Genomic DNA, 22,008 nt, shown 5'->3' on the forward strand with positions numbered 1-22,008 from the left:
CCGACCGACTTCTTTCGCCTATATAGTCCCACGTACCCTAAAAACATCCACAGAGAAGATAGATCAGGAGTTCTGCCGCCGCAAGCCTCTGTAGCCACCAAAAACCTCTTGGGAGCCCGTTCCGGCACCCTTCCGGAGGGGGAACCCATCACCGGTGGCCATCTTCATCATCCTGGCACTCTCCATGACGAGGAGGGAGTAGTTCACCCTCGGGGCTAAGGGTATGTACCAGTAGCTATGTGTTTGATCTATCTATCTCGTGTTCTCTCTCGTGTTCCCTCTATGGCACGATCTTGATGTATCCCGAGCTTTGCTATTGTAGTTGGATCTTATGATGTTTCTTCCCCTCTACTCTCTTGTGATGAATTGAGTTTCCCCTTTGAAGTTATCTTATCAGATTGAGTCTTTATGAGAACACTTGATGTATGTCTTGCCGTGCTTATCTGTGGTGACAATGGGATATCATGTGCCTCTTGATGTATGTTTTGGTGACCAACTTGCGGGTTCCGCCCATGAACCTATGCATAGGGGTTGGCACACGTTCTTGACTCTCTGGTAGAAACTTTGGGGCACTCTTTGAAGTACTTTGTGTTGGTTGGATGAATCTGAGATTGTGTGATGCATATTGTATAATCATGCCCACGGATACTTGAGGTGACAATGGAGTATCTAGGTGACATTAGGGTTTTGGTTGATTTGTGTCTTAAGGTGTTATTCTAGTACGAACTCTTTAATAGATCGATCCGAAAGAATAACTTTGAGGTGGTTTCGTACCCTACCATAATCTCTACACTTGTTCTCCGCTATTGGTGGCTTTGGAGTGACTCTTTGTTGCATGTTGAGGGATTGTTATATGATCTATCTATGTTATTATTGTTGAGAGAACTTGCACTAGTGAAAGTATGAACCCTAGGCCTTGTTTCCTATCATTGCAATACCGTTTACGCTCATTTTTATCACTTGTTACCTTGCTGTTTTTATAATTTCAGATTACAAAAACCTATATCTACCATCCATATTGCACTTGTATCACCATCTCTTCGCCGAACTAGTGCACCTATACAATTTACCATTGTATTGGGTGTGTTGGGGACACGAGAGACTCTTTGTTATTTGGTTGCAGGGTTGCTTGAGAGAGACCATCTTCATCCTACGCCTCCCACGGATTGATAAACCTTAGGTCATCCACTTGAGGGAAATTTTCTACTGTCCTACAAACCTGTGCACTTGCAGGCCCAACACCGTCTACAAGAAGAAGGTTGTGTAGTAGACATCAGTGGCTAAGGGTCCGGCGGCCGACCGATCTGCTGATTTTGCCAAACTAAAGCGGCAGCTGGACGTGGCCGATGCCGACATCGCGCTTGTTAACAAGCGACTTGATGAGGCCCAGGGTATGTATATTCGATTTGTCAGCAAATGTTTAAGAGGAGCATAATGCTAGTATCTATAACATGCTGTGACTGTAGATGGAGCTGCTGCCGTGGAGACCCTTTAGGTGGAGCTTGCCCGAGCCAAGGAGCAAGCCTGGATAAGTGATGCGGCCGCTCTGAAGGCAGTCGAGGAGTTAAGAGCCGAACAGGCTGCTCATCGCCAGAGCGAAGAAAAGATAGCCCAGATGGCTATCGAGCTGGAAGATGCCGCCAACTGCCGTGAGCTCCTTGAAAAGGAAAATCAAGAAAAAGCGGCTGACCTGCAGAAGGCCCTGGAGGTAGCCAAGGAAACCTGCTCTGAAATGAGGGGGATGAGGGAGGAGCTTCGTGAAGTCGGAGATATCGTGGCTGGGAAGCCCTATCTATTGCGGATGAAATTCGGAGATCCGAAGTATGCCCCTCTAGATCAGTTGTGGAGTGCGGCGGACTCATATGCGGACCTGGCAAAGAGTGCTGCTCATGCGACCGAGTTTTTCAAAGATCAGAAAGACCATAAGGCTGAGAGGTTATTCTGGTCGCAGTTCAGTGCCCCGACGCGTCCGCTGCCATTGAATGAAAAGATGGCCGCATGGGCCGAACTCGACAGGTTGTCCGGGCTTGCTATGAGGTCTGTTGTGGATCATCTTTGGCTGCAAGGACCAAGGCCGGACATCTATTTTGGATTGGTGCAACAATTCCTTGGTGATGTGTCGCATATCGATGCTGTGAAGAGGTCGACATGCATAGAAGGTGCGCGGATGGCTCTTGCACGTGTTAAAACATACTGGGCTAGGATGGAAACCACCGCTATTGCAACCCGGAGTGCGGCAGACGGCCAGGACCTGACCGAGCACTATTTCGAAGAAGTCTTAGAAGGCGCCCGTTTAATAGAGGCTCAATGTTCGAAGAGTGCCATGTTCGAATGACATGTATCACGATTGTAAAGACAATGCTATTTTGATTATAAAGGCTGTGTTTATACTTTTGCCCGAAAGTATTATAATGCCTCCTGTGCAGCCGTTTATGTATTTATATAACCTGAAAGTTTGCAGTCGTCGGCTTCAGCCCCCACACATATAATGCGGGGGTGTTCGAGAAAACGCGTAGTCACACTTGATCCAACGTCTTGGTCCGTTAAGGAGGTGATTGCGCGGCAAACCAGGCAATCAGACTATATAGCTTTAACACTTTCACTTAGTCATAGGAGTTTGATGGTGGGGCTACTATATAGCCGCTGGTACTTTTGCGTTCAGCCGGATATGGTGCGCGTATGTACGTGACCGGGGAACCGGTCCTTTGTTAATGCGGAGGAATCGCGAAGATTCTGCTGGGTCATCAAGTGGTTGACCAGTCTCGCACTGTATCATGACAGTCAGTTTTTGGCTTTCTCTGCTGAGGTGCTTGTCCAGATGAACCGGGGCACAATTGCAGTAGTTCTCCCGGCGCCGCCTTAGCTGATAGAACGGAATGTAAGGTAGCAAAACACGGGAGCCGGGCAAACCCAACATTTGACCAAAGTCATGATTTGGAGCTGATGCATATAAGGCCAAACTCGCGACGCCGAACACTCCCTAAGGTATTCGGACTTTATAATGTGTACTGGGATGAATAACGCCCTTGACCATAAGCCCTAAGTTTCCAGGTATGAGCAGTAGTCTGGTGTGACAAAAATGCCGAAAACGCCAGTATCCCTCCCGGTTGTATAGAGTTTCCGGAGGGGAAGAAGCAACAAGAGACATTAAAAAGGTTTACGCAGGCTCTTAATCTAAAAAGAAACCTTTGAGCGGGGCCCTGCTGCACGTTTGCGCCTTTATCTCCGTTATGCCGTATCCTGGAAGGGTGTAGCACGATGATCATCTGTAAAAGAAAAGAAAAAACCCAGGTGAAAGACTTCGTGCAAGGTGTTCGTTAATCTGAATGAACCATGAAAATGCAATATGCTATTGTATTGATAGGGTGGAGCCAAACTATGGGCTCTTTTTGCGAGCAGCCCCTAACATCTTTTATGGGGAAATCCCAACTAGGCTGTTACATTGGGTGGAGCGCCGGACTCATCTAACCGTGTCCGTGCTCTTGACGACCGGCCACTTGTCCTAGTTGGAGGGACCACTCAGTGTTCGGCTGCTAGAGCCGCCACGTATTCTTCCGCGCGTAAGGAACGCTCTGTATTTCCGCTAACTGTGATGACGCGGCATGGACCGGGCATCTTAAGTTTGAGGTAGGCGTAATGCGGTACTGCATTAAAACGAGCGAAGGCCGTTCTTCCGAGTAGTGCATGATAGCCGCTTCGGAATGGAGAGATGTCGAAGGTTAATTCCTCGATTCTGAAGTTGTCGGGAGAACCGAATACAACCTCTAGTACTAGAGAGCCCGTACAGTGGGCTTCGACGCCTGGTATTACTCCTTTAATGGTAGTGTTGCTTAGACTAATTCTTGATGGGTCTATCCCCATTTTGCGGACAATGTCCTGATATATCAGGTTTAGACTACTGCCGCCGTCCATGAGGACTCTTGTGAGATGGTATCCGTCAATTATTGGGTCGAGCACCAAGGCGGCCGATCCTCCGTGCCGGATACTAGTTGGATGGTCCCTGCGATCGAAGGTGATCGGGCAGGCCGACCAGGGATTAAATTTGGGGGCGACGGGCTCAACAGCGTATACGTCTCTGAGTGCGCGTTTGCGCATTCTCTTTGGAATGTGAGTTACGTAAATCATATTCACTGTTTTGACTTCTGGTGAGAATTTTGTCTGTCCTCCAGTGTACGGCTGACGAAGCTCATCCTCATCTTCACTTGGCGTCTCCCTCCCCTTTTGTTCGGCATTCAACTTGCCGGCCTGCTTGAAAACCCAACACTCTCTGTGGGTGTGGTTTGCAGGTTTTTCGGGGGTGCCGTGAATCTGACGTAATTTGTCTAGAATCTTGTTTAGGCTGGACGGTCCATCTCTGCTGCCTTTAAATGGCTTCTTCCGCTGACCGGGTCGAGAGCCCCTGAATCCGGCATTGACCGTCGTGTTCTCTGGGTGCCATCATTATTTCGACACTTCTTTTTGTTGCGTTGCGGCTTCCCGTTGCCATCCCTGACTTCAGATGTGCTTGGGTCGCTGGTGCTGCTACGGGCCAGCCAGCTGTCCTCGCCCACACAAAAGCGGGTCATAAGGCTTGTTAAGGCTGCCATTGTCCTCAACTTTTCTTGGCCGAGGTGTCTGGCAAGCCATTCGTCCCGGATACTGTGTTTGAAAGCCGCTAAGGCTTCGGCGTCCGGGCAATCGACTATTTGATTCTTCTTAGTAAGAAATCTATTCTAGAGCTTTCGGGCTAACTCTCGGGCTGTTGAATTATGTGACTTAGGTTGTCTGTGTCCGGAGGTCGGACATAGGTCCCTTGAAAATTGGCCCTGAAAGCATCCCCAAGCTCTTCCCAACTTCTGATTGAGTTTTTGGGAAGGCTTTTCAACCAGTGCCGAGCTGGTCCCTTTAATTTGAGGGGTAGGTATTTAATGGCATGGAGATCATCTCCACGCGCCATATGGATATGAAGGATAAAGTCCTCGATCCAGACCCCAAGGTCTGTAGTTTCGTCGTATGCCTCTATATTCATGTGTTTAAATCCTTCCGGAAATTCATGACCCAGCATCTCATCGGTGAAGCACAGGGGGTGCATGGCACCCCTGTATTTGGTCGTGTCGTGGCATGCTGTCGACGGTTGTTGTGTTCGGTTCTGATTCCTAGCTGGTGTTCGATCAATATGATCGTTTCGGTAGCTCTAATCCTGTGCCGGAGCGCGCTTCCTAGATCCATAGATGGATCTGGCCATACCAGAATTTTTGTCCAGGAGCTCATGTAAATCGTGTGCTGACTTGTGTGCGGCATCATTAGCCGTCTTGTCACGGCCATGGGGTGGTCGGTCTGGATGATCGGTCGTTTTTGGCTGAATGGGCTCTACGGCCTCGTCGTTCAATTCGGGCAGCAACTTGCACTTTGGATAGCTCTTTGTGTGACGATCGTTGCCGTATTTTTCTTCTGTCTCGAGCACTTTGTTCCACCCGTGGTTGAGCGTATCCTGCGCGGCCTTAAGCCTTTGCTTCTGCTTCTTTAGGCTCCTCGCGGTAGCGATAAGCCTTCTGTGGAGGTTCTCTTGTTCCAAGAGTTTTTCTGGGATGATGAGTGCATCATCATCCAGGTTGTTCTCTTCTTCAGATACAGGTTGGTGAATTTTCCCTCGGGATCAGCGTCATCTGACATCGGCTCCGGACTATGCTCATCGTCCCCTAGCTCATCCTGCTCCATTGCTAGGTCCATGGGGTCGTTGTTTCCTTTGGAGTCAACCCGGGCATATTATTTCTTGCGCTGTTGTCGCTGTTTTTACTGTGGCGGGATTTAGAGCGGCGTCTACGGCGCCACTTTGGTGGCTTATCGAGGGGATTATCCTTCATTGTATCGTCACCATCGCCTTCTTTTGATGTGTCCACCATATATATATCATATGATGAGGTGGCTGTCCAGCGCCCTATACGCAGTGGTTCCTGTTCTTATCCTGCATCGTCGTCCATACCGTCGATGTCTTCGGAGTTGAAGTCAAGCATGTCGATTAAGTCATCAACAGTGGCTATTAAGTGGGTGGTGGGTGGGGAACGAATCTCTTCATCGTCCGCCTCCCACTCGGGCCGGACATAGTTCGGCCAGGAATCTCTCGACAAGGAAAGAGACCTCAATGAGTTTAGCACATCTCCTAAGGGAGAGTGCTGAAAAATATCCGCGGCAGTGAACTCCATGATGGTGCCCAATCCGATTCGATGGGCACAGACGCACACGGTTCAGATCCTATAGCCAGAGACGAGTCCGAGGGTCCGATGACGCCATCCTCACAGGAGGTGGGATCAGTGTTCGGCTTCGACGCCGATGAGTGTGCGACTTCCATGGCGGGGTCCATCCACCTGCCCTCGGAAGGCACGATCTGCTCCGGATTGATTCCTGGCGCCCCCTCAGGCGCGATCTCCTGAATACAGTCCGACGGCAGATCAAGGTCATGCCCGTCGTGACCGTTCGGCGCACCTGTCATGGGCTCGAAACCGTCGAAGATCAAGTCTCCGCGGATGTCGGCAGTGTAGTCTAAGCTTCCAAACCTGACCTGATGGCCAGGGGCGTAGCTATCGATCTGCTCCAGATGGCCAAGCAAGTTGGCCCGCAGTACGAAGCCGCCGAATACGAAGATCTGTCCGGGAAGGAAAACCTCCCCCTGGACCGCATCGTTGAAGGTGATCGGAGGAGCCATCAACCCTTACAGTGACGGCACAGTGGAACTCTCAATGAAAGCACCAATGTCGGTGTCAAACCAGCGGATCTCGGGTAGGGGGTCCCGAACTGTGCGTCTAAGGTAATGGTAACAGGAGGCAGCGGACACGATGTTTTACCCAGGTTCGGGCCCTCTCGATGGAGGTAATACCCTACTTCGTGCTTGATTGATCTTGATGATATGAGTATTACAAGAGTTGATCTACCACGAGATCGTAGAGGCTAAACCCTAGAAGCTAGCCTATGATTATGATTGTTGTGTCCTATGGACTAAACCCTCTGGTTTATATAGACACCGGAGGGGGCTAGGGTTACACAGAGTTGGTTACAGAGAAGGAAATCTACATATTCGAATATCCAAGCTTGCCTTCCACGCAAAGGAGAGTCCCATCCGGACACGGGACGAAGTCTTCAATCTTGTATCTTCATAGTCCAACAGTCTGGCCAAAGTATATAGTCCGGCTGTCCGAGGACCCCTTAATCTAGGACCCCCTCACCCCCTCCCCCGTATATAAAGGAGTGGAGGAGGGGAGGGGCCGGCCCTCTCTATGGCGCGCCCTAGGGGAGTCCTACTCTAGGATTCCCCCCTTTCCCTAGTAGGAGTAGGAGAGGAAGGGGGAGTAGGAGAGAAGGAAAGGGGGGGCTCCCCCTCCCAAACCCTTTCCAATTCGGCCTCCTGCCCTAAGGGGAGCGAACTAGCCCCTTGTGGGCTGGTGTGCTTCCTTCTTATGGCCCATAAGGCCCAAAACTTCTCCCGGGGGTTCCGATAACCTCCCGGTACTCTGGAAAAATGTCCGAACCACTCGGAACCCTTCCGATGGCCAAACATAGTCATCCAATAAATTGATATTTATGTCTCGACCATTTAGAGACTCCTCGTGATGTCCGCGATCATATCCGGGACCCCGAACTACCTTCGGTACATCAAAACACATAAACTCATAATACCGATTGTCATCGAACGTTACGCGTGCGGACCCAACGGGTTCGAGAACTATGTAGACATGATCGAGACATGTCTCCGGCAAATTACCAATAGCGGAACCTGGATGCTCATATTGGCTCCCACATATTCTACGAAGATCTTTATCGGTCAAACCGCATAACAACATACGTTGTTCCCTTTGTCATCGGTATGTTACTTGCCTAAGATTCGATCGTCGGTATCTCAATACCTAGTTCAATCTCGTTACCGGCAAGTCTATTTACTCGTTCCGTAATGCATCATCCCGCAACTAACTCATTAGTCACATTGCTTGCAAGGCTTATAGTGATGTGCATTACCAAGAGGTCCCAGAGATACCTCTCCGACAATCAGAGTGACAAATCCTAATCTCGATCTATGCCAACTCAACAAGTACCATCGGAGACACCTGTAGAGCACCTTTATAATCACCCAGTTACGTTGTGACATTTGGTAGCACACAAAGTGTTCCTCCAATATTCGGGAGTTGCATAATCTTATAGTCATAGGAACATGTATAAGTCATGTAGAAAGCAATAGCAACAAACTAAACGATCAAGTGCTAATCTAACGGAATGGGTCAAGTCAATCACATCATTCTCTAATGATGTGATCCCATTAATCAAATGACAACTCATGTCTATGGGTAGGAAACTTAACCATCTTTGATTCAACGAGCTAGTCAAGTAGAGGCATACTAGTGACACTTTGTTTGTCTATGTATTCACACATGTACTAAGTTTCCGGTTAATACAATTCTAGCATGAATAATAAATATTTATCATGAAATAAGGAAATAAATAATAACTTTATTATTGCCTCTAGGGCATATTTCCTTCAGTCTCCCACTTGCACTAGAGTCAACAATCTAGTTCACATCTCTATATGTTTTAACATCAATAGTTCACATCACCATATGATTAACACCCATAGTTCACATCGCCATGTGACCAACACTCAAAATATTTACTAGAGGCAGTAATATAGTTCACACCATCATGTGATTAACACCCAAAGAGTACTAAGGTGTGATCATGTTTTTCTTGTGAGAGAAGTTTAGTCAACGGGTCTGCCACATTCAGATTCGTATGTATTTTGCAAATTTCTATGTCTACAATGCTCTGCACGGAGCTACTCTAGCTAATTGCTCCCACTTTCAATATGTATCCGGAGTGTGACTTAGAATCATCCAGATCGGTGTCAAAACTTGCATCGATGTAACCCTTTATGACAAACTCTTTATCACCTCCATAATCGAGAAATATTTCCTCAGTCCTCTAAGGATAATTTTGACCGATGTCCAGTGATCTACTCCTAGATCACTATTGCACCCTCTTGCCAAACTCCTGTTGAGGTACACAATAGGTCTGGTACACAACATAGCATACTTTATAGAACCTATGACTGAGGCATAGGGAATGACTTTTCATTCTCTTTCTATTTTCTGCCATGGTCGGGTTTTGAGTCTTACTGAACTTCACATTTTGCAACACAGGCAAGAACTCCTTCTTCGATTGTTCCATTTTCAACTACTTCAAAATCTTATCAAGGTGTGTACTCATTGAAAAATCTTATCAAGCCTCTTGATCAATCTCTGTAGATCTTGATGCTCAATGTGTAAGCAGCTTCACCAAGGTCTTTCTTTGAAAAACTCCTTTCAAACACTCCTTTATGCTTTCCAGGAAAATTCTACATTATTTCCGATCAACAATATGTCATTCACATATACTTATCAGAAATGCTGTAGTGCTCCCACTCACTTTCTTATAAATATAGGCTTCTCAAAAAAATCTGTATAAAACCATATGCTTTGATCCCACTACCAAAGCATATATTCCAACTCCGAGATGCTTGCACCAGTCCATAGATAGATCGCTGGAGCTTGCACACTTTTTTAGCACCTATAGGATTGACAAAATCTTCTAGTTATGTCATATACAACTCTTCTTTAAGAAATCCATTAAGGAATGCAAGTTTGACATCCATTTGCCAGATTTCACAAAATGTGGCAATTGCTAACATGATTCGAACAGACTTAAGCATCGCTACAGTTGAGAAAATCTCATTGTAGTCAACACCTTGAACTTATCGAAAACCTTTTTGCGACAAGTCGAGCTTTGTAGATAGTAACACTACTATCAATGTCCGTCTTCCTCTTGAAGATCCATTTATTTTCTATGGCTTGCCGATCATCGAGCAAGTCCACCAAAGTCCATACTTTGTTCTCATACATGGATCCTATCTCAGATTTCATGGCCTCCAGCCATTTCATGAAATCTGGGCTCATCATCGCTTCGTCATAGTTCATAGGTTTATCGTGGTCTTGTAACATGTCTTCTAGAATACGATTACCATACCACTCTGGTGCGGACCTACGAGGTTCTGTAGTAACTTGATCTAAAGTTTCATGATCATCATCATTAGCTTTGTCACTAATTGGTGTAGGAATCACAGAATTGATTTCTGTGATGAACTACTTTCCAATTCGGGAGAAGGTACAATTACCTCATCAAGTTCTACTCCCCTCCCACTCACTTCTTTCGAGAGAAACTCCTTCTCTAGAAAGGATCCATTCTTAGCAACAAAGATTTTGCCTTCGGATCTTGTGATAGAAGGTGTACCCAACCGTTTCCTTTGGGTATTCTATGAAGACGCACTTCTCCGATTTGGGTTCGAGCTTATCAGGTTGAAGCTTTTTCACATAAGCATCACAACCCCAAATTTGAAAAAAACGACAACTTTGGTTTCTTACCAAACCATAGTTCATAAGGCGTCGTCTCAACGGATTTTGATGGTGCCCTATTTAAATTGAATGTAGTTGTCTCTAATGCATAACTCCAAAACGATAGTGGTAACCCGGTAAGAGATATCATAGGTCGCACCATATCCAATAAAGTGCGGTTACAATGTTCGGACACACCATTACACTGTGGTTTTCCTTCTGGCGTGAGCTGTGAAACTATTTCCACATTGTTTTAAATGAAGGCCAAACTCGTAACTTAAATATTCTCCTCCACAATCAGATCGTAGAAACTTTATTTTCTTGTTACGATGATTCTCCACTTCACTCTGAAATTCTTTGAACTTTTCAAATGTTTCAGACTTGTGTTTCATTAAGTAGATATACTCATATCTACTCAAATCATCTGTGAAGTTCAGAAAATAACGATACCCGCCATGAGCATCAACACTCATTGGACCGCATACATCGGTATGTATTATTTCCAACAAGTCAGTAGCTCGTTCCATTGTTCTAGAGAACGAAGTTTTATTCATCTTGCCCAAAAGGCACGATTCGCAAGCATCAAATGATTCATAACCAAGTGATTCCAAAAATCCATCTTTATGGAGTTTCTTCATGCGCTTTACATCGATATGACCCAAATGGCAGTGCCACAAATAAGTTACACTATCATTATCAACTTTGCATCTTTTGGCATCAATATTATGAATATGTGTATCACTACGATCGAGATCCAACAAACTATTTTCATTGGGTGTATGACCATCGAAGGTTTTATTCATGTAAACAGAACAACAATTTTTCTCTGACTTTAAATGAATAACCATATTGCAATAAACATGATCAAATCATATTCATGCTCAACACAAACGCAAAATAACATTTATTTAGGTTTAACACTAATCCCGAAAGTATAGGGAGTGTGCGATGATGATCATATCAATCTTGGAACCACTTCCAACACACATCATCACTTCACCCTTAACTAGTCTTTGTTTATTCTGTTACTCCTATTTTGATTTACTAATTTTTAGCAACCAAACAAGTATCAAATACCCATGGTCTACTAAAAACACTAGTAAGATACACATCAATAACCTACATATCAAATACACCCTTTTTCACTTTGCGATCCTTCTTATCCACCAAATATTCAGGGCATTTCCGCTTCCAGTGACCATTTCCTTTGCAGTAGAAGTGATACGTCTCCAACGTATCTACTTTTCCAAACACTGTTGCCCTTGTTTTGGACTCTAAATTGCATGTTTTGAATGAAACTAACCCAGACTGATGCTGTTTTCAGCAGAACTGCCATGGTGTTGTTTATTGTGCAGAAAACAAAAGTTCTCGGAATGACCTAAAAATCCACGGAGATAACTTTTGGAAAATATAAAAAATACTGGCGAAAGAATCAAGGCTAGGGGGCCCACACCCTGTCCACGAGGGTGGGGGCACACCCTCCCCCCGGGCGCGCCCCCTGTCTCGTGGGCCCCCTGATGCTCCACCGACCTCAACTCCAACTCCATATATTCCGTTTCATGGAGAGAAAAAATCAGAGAGAAAGTTTCATCGGGTTTTATGATACGGAGCCACCGCCAAGCCCTAATATCTTGGGAGGGCTGATCTAGAGTCCGTTCGGGGCTCCGGAGAGGGGGATTCGTCGCCGTCGTCATCATCAACCATCCTCCATCACCAATTTCATGATGCTCACCGCCGTGCGTGAGTAACTGAAGGAAATATGCCCTAGAGGCAATAATAAAGTTATTATTTATTTCCTCATATCATGATAAATGTTTATTATTCATGCTAGAATTGTATTAACCGGAAACATAATACATGTGTGAATACATAGACAAACATATAGTCACTAGTATGCCTCTACTTGACTAGCTCATTAATCAAAGATGGTTATGTTTCCTAACCATAGACATGTGTTGTCATTTGATTAATGGGATCACATCATTAGGAGAATGATGTGATTCACATGACCCATTCCGTTAGCCTAGCACTTGATCGTTTAGTATGTTGCTATTGCTTTCTTCATGACTTATACATGTTCCCGTAACTATGAGATTATGCAACTCCCGTTTACCGGAGGAACACTTTGGGTGCTACCAAACGTCACAGCGTAACTGGGTGATTATAAAGGAGTACTACAGGTGTCTCCAAAGGTACATGTTGGGTTGGCGTATTTCGAGATTAGGTTTTGTCACTCCGATTGACGGAGAGGTATCTCTGGGCCCTCTCGGTAATGCACATCACTATAAGCCTTGCAAGCAATGTGACTAATGAGTTAGTTGCGAGATGATGTATTACGTAACGAGTAAAGAGACTTGCCGGTAACGAGATTGAACTAGGTATTGGATACCGACGATCGAATCTCGGGCAAGTAACATACCGATGACAAAGGGAACAACATATGTTGTTATGCGGTTTGACCGATAAAGATCTTCGTAGAATATGTAGGAGCCAATATGAGCATCCAGGTTCCGCTATTGGTTATTGACCAAGAATAGTTCTAGGTCATGTCTACATAGTTCTCGAACCCGTAGGGTCCACACGCTTAAGGTTTCGATGACAGTTTTATTATGAGTTTATAAGTTTTGATGTACCGAAGGAGTTTGGAGTCCCGGATGAGATCGGGGACATGACGAGGAGTCTCGAAATGGTTGAGACGTAAAGATCGATATATTGGACGACTATATTCAGAGTTCGGAAAGGTTCCGAGTGATTCGGGTATTTTTCGGAGTACCGGGGAGTTACGGGAATACGGGGAAGAGTATTGGGCCTTAATGGGCCTTAGTGGGAAGGAGCCAGGAGGTGGCGCGCGCCCCTCCCAAGCCCAGTCCGAATTGGACAAAGGGTTTGGGGCGCGGCCCCCCTCTCCCTTCCTTCTCCACTTCCCTCCTTTCCCCCCTTCTCCTAGTTGGACTAGGAAAGAAGGAGTCCTACTCCCGGTGGGAGTAGGACTCCCCTTGGCGCGCCCTCCTCCTAGGGCCGGCCTCCTCCTCCCTTGCTCTTTCATATACGGGGGCAGGGGGGCACCCCACAACAACACAAGTTGATCTACGGATCGTTCCTTAGCCGTGTGCGGTGCCCCCTCCACCATATTCCACCTCGGTCATATCGTCGCGGAGGTTAGGCGAAGCCCTGCGCCGGTAGAGCATCATCATCGTCACCACGCCGTCGTGCTGACGGTACTTATCCCCGACACTTTGCTGGATCGGAGTCCGGGGATCGTCATCGAGCTGAACGTGTGCTGATCTCAGAGGTGCCGTACGTTCGGTACTTGGATCGGTCGGATCGTGAAGACGTACGACTACATCAACCGTGTTGTCATAACGCTTCCGCTTACGGTCTACAAGGGTACGTGGACAACACTCTCCCCTCTCGTTGCTATGCATCACCATGATCTTGCGTGTGCGTAGGATTTTTTTTTGAAATTACTACGTTCCCCAACAGTAATTCCATCATAGGCTTGCTGGACGGTGATGGGTTGGATGAGATTTACCATGTAATCAAGTTAGTTTTGTTAGGATTTGATCCCTAGTATCCACTATGTTCTGAGATTGATGTTGCTATGACTTTGCTATGCTTAACGCTTGTCACTAGGGTCCGAGTACCATGATTTCAGATCTGAACCTATTATGTTTTCATGAATATATGTGAGTTTTTGATCCTATCTTGCAAGTCTATAGTCACCTATTATGTGTTATGATCTGACACCCCCGAAGTGACAATAATCAGGATACTTCTCGGTGATGACCATAGTTTGAGGAGTTCATGTATTCACTACGTGCTAATGCTTTGTTCCGGTTCTCTATTAAAAGGAGGCCTTAATATCCCTTAGTTTCCACTAGGACCCCGCTGCCACGGGAGGGTAGGACAAAAGATGGCACGCAAGTTCTTTTCCATAAGCACGTATGACTATATTCGGAATACATGCCTGAATTACATTGATGGACTTGAGCTAGTTCTGTGTCACCCTATGTTATAGCTATTACATGAGGAATCGCATCCGACATAATTATTCATCACTGATCCAATGCCTACGAGCTTTTCACATATTGTGCTTCACTTATTTACTTTTCCGTTGCTACTGTTACAATTACTACAAAACTGCTATCTTTACTTTTGCCACTGTTACCATTACTATCATACTACTTTGCTACTAAATACTTTGCTGCAGATACTAAGTTATCCAGGTGTGGTTGAATTGACAACTCAGCTGCTAATACTTAAGAATATTCTTTGGCTCCCCTTGTGTCGAATCAATAAATTTGGGTTGAATACTCTACCCTCGAAAGCTGTTGCGATCCCCTACACTTATGGGTTATCAAGACTAATCTGGCGCCGTTGCCGGGGAGCATAGCTCTATTCTTTGAGTCACTTGGGATTTATATCTGTTGATCACTATGAGGAACTTGAAAGATGAAAGAACTAAAAAATTTCCCTCAACTGCGAGGGGAGGTAAGGAACTGCCATCTAGCTCTGCACTAGATTCTCCTTCTGTTTCGAGTAAGCTGGCGACACCTAAACCTGCTACTGCTATGAATTCTGATATGTCACATTTTATTGATGATGCCACTTCTGCTATGCATGATACTTATGATGAAACTACTTCTGTGCGTGATACTACTTTGCCATTAGGTGAAGTTCTTGATGAACAACTTGCTAGGGTTAGAGAGAATGAAATTATTGAAGATGCTATTATTGATGATAGTGATGATGAAAGTGCTCCCCTTGATTATGAATTGCCTGTTGTTCCTGAGGGCTATGTTATGGATGAGGAAGCTGCTAGAGCTATCTTTGCTTGCAAAGATAAATATGATCTTAAGAAATTATTAGCTAAATGGAAGCAGCAATCCCTTAATGCTAGAATGAAACCTGACCCTGCTTTTGCTACTTCACCTATCTATGTTACTGATAAGGATTATGAATTCTCTGTTGATCCTGAAATTATTACTTTGGTTGAATCTGATCCTTTTTATGGCTATGAATCTAAAACTGTTATGGCACATCTTATCAAGTTAAATGATATAGCCACCCAGTTTACTAATGATGAGAAGTCTTGCTATTATTATATCCTTAAGATATTTCCGTTCTCATTAAAGGGTGATGCTAAGACTTGGTTTAATTCTCTTGATCCTGGTTTTGTGCGTAGTCCCCAAGATATGATTTATTACTTCTCTGCTAAATATTTCCCTGCTCATAAGAAACAAGCTGCCTTGCAGGAAATATATAATTTTGTGCAAATCAAAGAAGGGAGTCTCCCACAAGCTTGGGGGAGGCTTCTCCGATTATGGAATGCTTTGCATGATCATCCTCTTAAGAAAAATGAAATACTTGATATCTTTTGTAATGGACTAACCGATGCTTTGAAGGACTACTTGGATAGTTGTGCTGTTGTGTTTTCTGGGAAAGAATAGTCGACCAAGCTGAATTACTATTGAATAATATGTTGACTAAAATAATTGGACTCTTCCTGAGCCAATTCCTGAGCCAATTGAGCCAACTCCTGAGCCTATGCCTAAACCTACTCCGAAGAAGAGGGGCGTTCTATTTCTCAGTCCTGAAGATATGCAAGAGGCAAAGAAATCAATGAAAGAAAAAGGTATTAAAGTTGAAGGTGTTAAGAATTTACCACCTATTGAAGAAATACATGGTCTTAATATACCGCCTATCGAAGAAACACATTGTCTTGATAACCCGACACAAGTAGTAAAGGTAAATTCTCTCTATAGATATGATAAAGTTGAGATTCCCTCTACTAAATTTCATAGCCCATGCTTGGATGAATTTGATGACTTCATGGCTAGGCAAGAAAGTTTTAATGCTTATGTTGGTAGAGAATTAAAGAATAATGCTTTCGAGATAGGATGCTTGAGTGATTATATGGCTAGAGTTAAAGGTGAACTTAAACTCATTAGCAAATATGCTTCTATGGTTACCACTCAAGCTGAGCAAGTACTTAAAGCTCAAAGTGATTTGCTTGATGAATTAAATAATAAACAAGATTTTGATGTTAGAGTGGCTACTAGAACTGGTAGAATGACTCAGGAACCTTTGTATCCTGAAGGCCATCCTAAGAGAATCGAGCAGGATTCTCAGAGAAATAATTTAGAGGCACCTAGTTCTTCCAAAAAGAAGAAAAAGAAAAACGATAGGACTTTGCATGCTTCTAGTGAACCTGTTATAGACACACCTGAGAATCCCAATGAAATTTCTATCTCTGATGCTGAAACACAATCAGGTGATGAACATGAACCTGGTGATAATGTTAATGATAATGTTCGTGTTGATGATCATCCTAGCAAAAACAATGATGTAGGGATTGAACCTGCTGTTGATCTTGATAACCCACAATCAAAGAATCAACGTTATGATAAGAGAGATTTTATTGCTAGGAAGCACGGTAAAGAAAGAGAACCATGGGTTCAGAAACCCATGCCCTTTCCTCCTAAACCATCCAAGACAAAGGATTATGAGGATTTTGAGTGCTTTGCTGAAATGATTAGACCTACTTCTTACGTATGCGCTTAACTGATATGCTTAAATTAAATCCTTATGCTAAATATATGAAGGATATCATTACAAATAAAAGAAAGATACCAGAAGCTGAAATTTCCACCATGCTTGCAAATTACACTTTTAAGGGTGGAATACCAAAGAAACTTGGAGATCCAGGGGTACCAACCATACCATGCTCCATTAAAAGAAACTATGTTAAAACTGCTTTATGTGACCTTGGAGCCGGTGTTAGTGTTATGCCTCTCTCTTTATATCGTAGACTTGAATTGAATAAGTTGACACCTACTGAAATATCTTTGCAAATGGCTGATAAATCAACTGCTATACCTGTCGGTATTTTTGAGGATGTGCCTGTTGTTGTTGCAAATGTCACTATCTTAACGGGCTTTGTTATTCTTGATATTCCCGAGGATCATAGTATGTCATCCATGGTAGACCCTTTTTGAATACCGCAGGGGCTGTTATTAATTGCAACAAAGGCAATGTCACTTTTCATGTTAATGGTAATGAGCATACGGTACACTTTCCGAGGAAACAATCTCAAGTTCGTAGCATCAATTCTATTGGAAAAGTTCCAACTATCATTATTGGAGGTTTTGAATTTCCCCTTCCTACTGTCAAGAAAAAGTATGATATTCTTATTGTTGGGGATGTTCATATCCCCGTTGAGGTAACTAAGTGTTATTCAAAATTTCTCCGGCTCCGTGTTATTCGGAATGAGTTTGTTAACAAGACTTGATCAACCTTGTTAGTGGATTCATTTTGATGATCATGAGATGGATGAAATTAGAAGGCACAACCTTCTGTACCCTCTTTTTACTTTCTGTTATTTAGAATAATAAAGCAAAAAAAGTATTATCTGTCTGTTTTCTGAATTATCTGTGCAATAAAAAATATCCCGAAAATAAAAGTGCTCCAAATGCCCTGCAAATTTAGTATGATTTTTTATGGAATATTTGAGGATTTTAGGCACTGAAAACACTGCAGGGGGGCAAGCACCTGGCCATGAGGGTGGAGGGCGCGCCCACACCCCCTGGGCGCGCCCTCTATCTCGTGGGCCCATGGTGGCCCCCCTCCACTTATTCCTGCACCCACACACTCCATCTTCTTCCCAAAAAAATCTACATCCAGCTCAAGCACGAGTTCTAGCTCATTTTGCTCCGATTTTTGATCTCCTTGCTCAAAGCTCCATTCACAAAACTGCTTTGGGAGATTGTTGCTTGGTATGTGACTCCTCCATTGATCCAATTATATTTTGTTCTAGTGCTTTATTCATTGCAAATTTTTGCTGCATAGGTGACCCTATTCTGGAGCTTGCATGTCAAATTTATGAGGTCCCAAGTAATTCTAATGCATGATATAGGCTCTAGGCACTTGTAGGAGTAGTTTCTACCAATCTTGTTTAGTTTTATTCACTTTTATTTTGAAGTTACTAAAAAAATTCAGAAATTTTCAGACAATGATAAGAAGATTTTTGAGGGGCTCTTCTAGCCAAGGCTCCCAGGAAAAACAAGATAAATAGAAGGAAAAGGCCAAGTATAATCTTCCTCGCGTAGCAGAAGTACGACCATGTGAATGGCCTTGCGATAATTTCTTGAGAGATGCCAGGATTTATGAAGACTTTTATTCTTTGATTGAAAATGCAGGCCTCACCGACTTCCTCCATGACCGGATCGATCAGTATCTCTTACTCACCAATACTTTCGTGAAAACCTTTTATTATTACCCTAAGAAGTCACCTCCATCAGTATCATTTCATTTATATGATGAATTCAAGGAAATGTCTTTACGTAATTTTTGCGCGGTATGTAGAATACCCTTTGAGGGCAGATTAGATGAACCACATCGTAAGGATATGGATGGCTTTGTTAACACCATTACTGTAGGGGATCCAAAGAAGGGTTCCGATGCGAGAATCACTAGCATACACTTTCCTGTTTTATGCTACTTTGCCTTATTTGCTAGTCAATGCTTAATTGGTCGTGGAAATAGTGGAAACTTCAGTGTTCCTGATATTATTATTCTATTGCATGCCTTGTTTGGTGATAATAGTTTTAATATGGGTGCCGTTATTGCTAAGCGGCTAAGCCTGAACTGTACAAAAGGCCCCATTTTTGGAGGTATCGATGATGCATGTCTGGCTAAACATTTTAAGATACCTGTTAGGCACCATGAGAAAGAGGAGACAATATTGCCTCCTTACCTTTTAGATTACAAGAGCATGGTAGCGCATGAGTCTATTGTTCACAATGATGATAAGATGCTCTTGTATAACTTGAGATTTAATAAGAAACACAATGAGACTATTATCCTTCCTGCGCCTCTGTTGTTTGATTTGACTGCAGTTAATTATCTTGTCTCGCCGGAAGCGGTGTACACTCATCGAGGACAAGCTTCCGCTCCATACCCTGAGCCGGAGCCTCCACTGGACCCGTATCGTTCATCATCTTACCAGTGGGATCCGGAGGAGATGGCCAGCCAGTGGTATCCTGATTACACCCCTCAGTACACCAGGGAAAGTAGCCGTGGTCCTTGGCAGTAGACCAACTTAGGCCAAAAGCGTAAGCTTGGGGGAGTACGTATTTCTCACCGACTTTACATTCATGTTCACACACTATTCTAAGAAAAATCAAAAAAATAGTTAGTTTAATTTCCATGCTTGTAGTAGAAATTAAAATGAAAACCCAAAAAGATTTCCCGTTCTCTTCTTACTTGTTGGGAGCTTTCCCGTGTAAATAGTTTTATTTCTTTTCTTTCCTTTGGGGGTCGAGAGTAGAAGACCATATTGAAAATGTTTAGTGGCGCTCACATGCATGATTGTTTATTTAAATTGGAGCCCATATTATTTTGTCTTCTCTCTTGAGTTGAATGCTTGCAGATTCCAGCTTAGTCCAATGCACATGCACTATTATTATTATACACACCGTTCGGTCGTGCAAGTGAAAGGCAATAATGACGATATATGATGGACTGATTGAGATGAGAAAAGCTGGTATGAACTCGACCTCTCTTCTTTTTGTAAATATGATGAGTTCATCGTTCCTGATTCAGCTTATTATGAAGTAAACATATTTGCAATGACATTTAGAGATTACAGTTGCTTGTGCCATGCTTAATTAGCTATGAGTTATAATGGTTTACCTTGCGTGCCAACATGCTATTAAAATGATTATGATGTGGTATGATGGGATGGTATCCTCCTTTGAATAAATTGAGTGACTTGACTTGGCACATGTTCACACATGTAGTTGAAACAAATCAACATAGCCTTCACGATATTTATGTTCATGGTGGATTATATCCTACTCATGCTTGTACTCGGTGTAAATTAATTTTAATGCATGTTCATGACTGTTGTCGCTCTCTCAGTTGGTCACTTCCCAGTCTTTTGCTAGCCTTCACCTGTACTAAGAGGGAATACTGCTTGTGCATCCAAACTCCATAAACCCCAAAGTTGTTCCATATGAGTCCACCATACCTTCCTATATGCGGTATCTACCTGCCGTTCCAAGTAAATTTGTATGTGCCAAACTCCAAACCTTCAAGTGAAATTCTATTTTGTATGCTCGAGCATCTCATGTTTCAACTAGGGTTGTCTGTATCTTCCATGCTAGGTGGGTTATTCTCAAGAGGAGTGGACTCCGCTCCTCATTCACAAGAAAATGGCGGTAACCGGGATGCCCAGTCCCATGATCAAAAAGATCAAAGCAAATCAATATAATTAAACAAAACTCCCTGAGGGTTGTTGTTAGTTGGAGGCACTCGTTGTTTCGAGCAAGCCACAGATTGATGCTTGTTGGTGGTGGTGGAGTATAAACTTTTCCCATTCTGTTTGGGAACCGCCTATAATGTATGTAGTATGGAAGATATCGCCATCTCATAGTTGTTGCGTTGACAGTGAAAGTATGCCGCTCAAAATGTTATTCATCTCTATTTTAAAATCGAGCTCTGGCACCTCTGCAAATCCCTGCTTCCCTCTGCGAAGGGCCTATCTATTTAGTTTTATGTTGAGTCATCATCCCTCTTATTAAAAAGCACCCACTTGAGAGCACACTGTCATTTGCATTCATTACTATTAGTTTATATTGGGTATGACTTGACTAGATCTCTTTTACCATGAATTACAATGTTTAGTCAGTCCTTGATCTTTAAAGGTGCTCTACATTTATGTTTTGCGGTCTCAGAAAGAGCTAGCGAGATACCATCTTGTTATACCATATTAGGATTGTTTTGAGAAAGTGTTGTCATCCGAGTTTTATTATATTATTGCTCGCTAGCTGATTATGCCATTGATATGAGTACACATGAGACCTAAGTGTTATTGTGAGAATGGTTAGTTCATAATCTTTGCTGAAAACTTGAATGCTGGCTTTACATATTTACAACAACAAGAGCAAATAGAGTTTATAAAAGTTTTTCTTTATCACTTTCAGTTTATCAACTGAACTGCTTGAGGACAAGCAATGGTTTCAGCTTGGGGAAGTTGACACATCTCCAATGTATCTACTTTTCCAAACACTTTTGCCCTTGTTTTGGACTTTAACTTGCATGATTTTAATGAAACTAACCCGGACTAACGCTGTATTTAGCAGAACTGCCATGGTGTTGTTTATTGTGCAGAAAACAAAAGTTCTCGGAATGACCTGAAAATCCATGGAGATAACTTTTGGAAAATATAAAAAATACTGGCAAAAGAATCAAGGCCAGGGGGGCCACACCCTGTCCATGAGGGTGGGGGGCGCGCCCTCCCCCTGGGCGCGCCCCCTGTCTCATAGGCCCCTTGGTGCTCCACTGACCTGAACTCCAACTCCATATATTCCGTTTCACGGAGAAAAAAATCAGAGAGAAAGTTTCATCGCATTTTACAATACGGAGCCGCCGCCAAGCCCTAATGTCTCTCGGGAGGGCTGATCTAGAGTCCGTTCGGGGCTCCGGAGAGGGGGATCCGTCGCCGTCGTCATGATCAACCATCCTCCATCACCAATTTCATGATGCTCACCGTTGTGCTTGAGTAATTCCATCGTAGGCTTGCTGGATGGTGATGGGTTGGATGAGATTTACCATGTAA

This window comes from Triticum aestivum, chromosome 7B, assembly GCF_018294505.1.
Source record: "Triticum aestivum cultivar Chinese Spring chromosome 7B, IWGSC CS RefSeq v2.1, whole genome shotgun sequence".
In the NCBI taxonomy this organism is placed as follows: Eukaryota; Viridiplantae; Streptophyta; class Magnoliopsida; order Poales; family Poaceae; genus Triticum; species Triticum aestivum.